This window comes from Bacillus rossius, assembly GCF_032445375.1.
Source record: "Bacillus rossius redtenbacheri isolate Brsri chromosome 4 unlocalized genomic scaffold, Brsri_v3 Brsri_v3_scf4_2, whole genome shotgun sequence".
Taxonomy (NCBI): Eukaryota; Metazoa; Arthropoda; class Insecta; order Phasmatodea; family Bacillidae; genus Bacillus; species Bacillus rossius.
Window position 1 is genome coordinate 13,946,820 of NW_026962011.1, and position 5,883 is coordinate 13,952,702.

Consider the following 5,883-nt stretch of genomic DNA (forward strand, 5'->3'; position numbering starts at 1 on the left):
ATGTATAGGCGTTTTTGACAATCTTTCAAATGTATAGGTGTGTTTTGACAATCTTACAAATATTCAATTTTGTACGCTCTGACAATTTTTTTTTTTTAGCAAAAACAACCGTAGTCCATAATGAAATGATCTAGATGTTAGTTCTTTTTTTATATAAGCTAAATAATTTTATAGAAGCTAAATATATATATGAAAAATTGGGTGACGTAAATGATATTGAAAAAATGAAATTATTGTTGTCCTCAATGGGTTTTTTTTTATGAATGAAACCTTATATATAGGTGAACAACTGATATTATATCGCATCTAATGTTTGAGTTAAGGATTTTTGGAATTGATCATTTACTTTTCTTGCAGTATTACAATACTAGCATTATCCTAAAAAAATCGCCGAAAGAAGCAGCAATTGTTAAATCATTATTTTGATAAAATAAGCAAATTTATATTAATTTTATAATGTTCATTAGCATTTTATCTACCGTTGTAATTCAAGCAATGCGATAAAAAAGTTATTGAAAAGATTGTTCGTAGACTTTATATTTAATTAAATCTTTTTTTGTGTGTTGCTTTTGGCTTATTTGTATAACCAATGCTAAACCATATTCTTACTGAAAAAAAAGTAACCATGAATTATTCCTGCTGTAAGTCGATGCTTTTTGCATGCCCACAAAAATTCGTGTTATCCATTTGGTTAGAATGGGGACTTTTTCCACGTTAAACGGCTATCCCGTCTAACATTACGCAAATTCTTACCGCCATGTAGACTTGTTGAATACCTACCCGTGAAGTCTGTGACGTAAAGCACCAAATGTTTCCCTCGGATTTGCGACAAGAAACCATACGTTATAAAAAAAACTCGCATACGTGCAGATAAACTCAGCATGTTCGTAACATTTCATGCATAAAACATAACCGGAACCGAAAAGACGTAACAGTGAATGTTTTACGCAGGAAAGAAGAAAGAGGTAAAACTGAGATATGCATGAATGAAGTTAGAGGGATAAGGGAAGAGAGAAAAACCTCCCACCCGTTCCTTGGCAAGGATCTTGCTGACATCCTCCAGGACCAAATAAAGAACTGTAGTTCAAAAAGAAATTTAGCATGCAGATTAATTAAAATATAGTTGAAAAATAGCTCATGAGGTGGTCTTGAACTAACTATGAATATTACAAACAATATTAAACAAATAAACACTACTCCGACACGTGACTCTCATATCCTTACTCCATAATAAAATGTTGTGGGAAACAATAAACATTACACCCATCCTACTCATATCATATTAAATATAACTTGCAGTGTGTGTGATATAAGTGAGACATCATTCAGGTTTCCTTTGGAAACCAAACCATCCAGCCAACCAGAAGGGATATAAGCATCTGATTGGCTCACATTTGCAGCCAATCAGTAAAAAAAAAAGTACTCTCACCTCTCAGGCGAAATTATTTAAAGGCACGAGGACTGATAAGAATCTCAATAAGACACTGTTACTTTGATGATTGCAACGGTGCGGCGAAGTTGACTGAAAGGCTACTAAGCTCTTTACTTTTGGCGTGGCATACGACAAGAAACTGTGGACAGTGGTGGTGATCTCTTGTGTTTCTCGTCAATATTGTAATCATACTATTTGCCTATTGCTTGACTTCCGTTTTATAATGGGTCTAAACTTGTACTAACCTATATAGGTCTCGAATATGAGTTTCCAACATGAGGTGCACACGAGGATTGTGTGAACTGTGTATTTCCTTAAATATAAGTGACTTACATTATACAGAATCGAAAATGTATTTTATAAAGCAGATTTTTTTCCTTGCGAAAAGCGATAATATTATATATAATAGCATATATATAATATTATATATATATATACTATCAATATTACTTGAAACCTATTTGGAGCTGGGAAGTAATAAATTTACTTCCCAATGAAATGTAAAGCTTTACTAACAGTCAAGTTTTATTTCGAAATGACCTTAGTTCTATTTTTTTTTTTATCTTGTACAATTTTATATAGAATCTTAACTGTAGTGTTAAAAACCCATGGGAAAACAGAAACAGTCGAAACCAAATTGAAGGGTTTGAAAAAAAAAAACATTCCGGTTGATTCTATTTGGAGCGAACATTTCCGAATCCAAGACGAAAAGGGACCGCAAAAAAAAAAAAACTGACTCGACTTAGAAGAGAATTTGAGATGAGCTCGCCAGAGAGAACGGCGAAGCGTCAACGGACTTTATATAGGCCCTGCCACACTGTCAAATATTTGTGTCCAACTATATTTGAAATAGAGTTGGAGGGGTAGTATTGGAGGAAAATGGCTTACAATTTTCTCTATCAAATATATTTGAACAGATGACCACATATATGTTTTTAATCATGTCAAACTAACGAAGTTTATTTGTAGTTTGAACTAACTCAAAATTTTCAGTGTTAAACTTATTTTGAAATTAAGTAATGCATCACAGTGCTGGATGGAATGTTTGAACTTGTTATTTTTTTTAGAGAATTTTTAAATGTTTTAAATACATATAATTTTAACCCACAATATTATCTGATACATAATAAAATAACTGTTAAGTAATTTTTTTTAAGTTAAAGCACATAAGTTACTACCTACACATAAAATCATTTCACCTTTTATAACTTGTTTAATCACGCATGTGTTCTTTCCATTTTAAAGATGCGTCGTAACGGAAACTGAGATTTTTTTTCCGTTTATGCTACGCACGAATTTGATTGGCTGATTGCATTCAACATCCAACATATTTTAGAAAACGTCCTACATGCAAAATGTTTGGTGGGAATTCAAAGTCATTCAACTTGGAAAACGAACATGGCTGCACTAGTGAAGTTTTTCGATGACGTCACAACCCCTTCAACTTTATTTGACACACCATATTGGAAGGTTTTGTAAGCAAATTTTTGAAAGTGCGACGGGGCCTTAAGAAAAATCTTATTTCCCTGCCCTTACAACGTTTTTTTGCAGGACACAGATCTCGACCAGTCCTTTTGTTTGGTTCTTGTCGTGACCATGTACGAGCATTGCCATCGTACTCTCCCGCAGTAACATAGTCTTGGGGGGGGGGGGGGATCCCCGGGCTCCCCACCCCGCTATTAAATGATTTAAAAGGAAAATATAAAAAAAGGATAGATTAAACAAATTATAACAAATTAGCTGCATAATGTCGCAAAGGGATTATTTTGGAAGGATCATTGTAATCCTTAGTGGGCTACAATAATGTATTTCCTCCTCATTGCAGCCTGACATGCGGCAATAATTGTATTTCCAAGTATGTAGTCTATAATTAATGACATTTAGCACGTGCTACTGTATTTCTTTCGAACAAACTTGACGTTAGTGTTTCATGTATTCAATAACATAGATATTTATGTGTGTGTGTTTATGACTTTTTTTTAACGAAATGATAAAAATAAATTAAATTAAAAAAACACACTTAAAAAAATTAATTGTCTTTAAAGTCGGTTTACGGACGATAGTTTAACATGACAACGTCATAACAAAACATTGATTAAATGATTGATCCAGAAGAAAATGAAATATCATATTCGGCCTGAGACTGAGCCGTAATAGGTTTTTAAAATCAAACCACTTAGGCATTAAAAATATTATATTATTTGAGGAAGAAATTTTTTTTAAAATTTTCTATGTTTTGTATGATAAAGCTACCTCTGCATACGTTTATGAATAAAATTGAATCATTTTTATTGAATTATCACTATTTTGTATGAATACAAAGAAGGAGTGAAATGAAATCTACAATTTAATAAATAAATTTACTTTTATTTGCATTCATTAATTCAAATATATTTATTACTTTTGAAGTGTCGTGCGCGCCGTATTTATTTTTACAAGTACAAAAAAAATTCAGCCGCCGGAATGTGATCTGTCAACCTATCGATTGGTAGTCAGCGATGCTAGCCGCACAGCCACGAGGCCATATTGGAAACAATTGTTTCAGATGTTATAAATTAATAATATTCCACGCACGATATTTGTTTGAATTTATTTTAAATAGCATATTCTCTGTTGGACTCGAATTATTTACACGCTCGAGGGCTCATAACTATAATACGGTGGGTGATTTAGTTGTTCAAATAATAACTCATGACAAATAATTACCAATGTCAAACTAAAGTGTGAAAAGTATCATACCAGCAATAAATATTTAGTTACACAGCTAAAACAATACTCATACAACACTGTTTAAATATACTGATTTACACTAGTAATTAAAATAATACGTACTAGTAAGAACGCCATTTCCTTGCGAATATGCTCCCGTGGCGCGGTGCACAACAATAACCTCGAACCCCGCTATGTTGTCGTCTGCCCCAAGCCGTGTGTGGCGACATGCGCAGGCGTGATCCAACCGGCGCGACCCGCCTATCCCTGCAGCATGGCGGGGTGAAACCTGAGCAGTACGCCGCCACGTGCCGGCAGAGTTATCTGTACCGTCCGCAACATACCAGAGAGATGCCACGCATGCGTAAACAGGACATATCCGTAGTGGGACATCCGTAATGGGACAATTTTTCGTGCGTGCAGCCAGCGTTCATCGATTTATTAGACGTTGTCACGTCAAAAATTAAAGTATAAAATTTTTAGTATATTTTTCTCAAGCAAATAATCATTACTTAAATTTCTGTGTGTAAACATTTGCGTTTTGAGATTTCAGTTTGAGAATAAATTTTCCTTTGGAATTCGACTTAAAATAAAACTATATCACTTATATATATATATATATATATATATATATATATATAATGGTTATACTGGACTCCTTCCTTCACAAAATCCTGGCTACGGCGCTGCCTGCCGCCCCCGCACGGGTGGGTGGACTAGGCGCAGGGCTCGGGAGGGGGGTGGGGGAGGGGATGGTGTGGGGTTGGTCGGGGGCTGGAGCAGCGCTGGAGGAAGCAATTTCATTACAAGTTTGGGAGGCGACCGCGAAGCGGCGCGGCCGCAACGTCCCCAAGACAGCAGAAAGCCATCACCGGAATGGAATCTGGCGTTTGGGCCCGGCCATTGTCCTCGCACGAGGATGCCCGGGACCGCACGCACATCCTTCAGCCCTCGGGAGGAGGCCAAGCCACCCGGAAAAAAAAGAGGCAGAGTTGAAGAAATTTAGGGTAAATTCATGAGTGACCACAAATAGCACACTACACTGAAAGAGCTTCCGTGCTTTTAAAAAAGATTCCTTTTGAAACCAGTTGCCAAGAAATAGTTTGTATTGTAACTTTGTGCGACACATTGGCTATGGTTATTTTTGCGTGTATGAAATGCGCTTTTCGAGGTAATGGTAATACTGAGTATTTCTCTACGCAAATTTGCGCATAATTTTATAGTTAAATTTGATATTTCATTCAAGAATTTTTTTTTAACCATTAAAAGGATAGTTGTATATTAAATTATTGGACATAATTTTGTTTTATTAATCTTATTGATATGCGCAGTCAATACTGGAAAGCTATTCACGGAACGGTTTCACAAATAACTATAAATATTGGAGGTACTGGGACGACACAAATCATCTGAACCCGGTATCACGGTGAGCACTATTTTGTAGTGATACGGTTGTTTTCATGTTAATGTACAAATTTACAAATATATATGTGGTTTTACATGAATATTTCTGTTATATTTACAAAAAATTACACTGTATGATTACTAACAGGTATTCCGTACGTCAGCACGTGTTGAAGGTGCTATTAAGTCATATATTACAGAATTATTTGCCTAGCATACGGTTGAACGAAAAACATAATGTTTTATAAAAATTAAATGTACTGTATCTTGTAGCACAAATAATTAGAGAGATTTGGCAAAAACAATCATAGTCCAAAAATTAAATTTTTAAGGAGAAG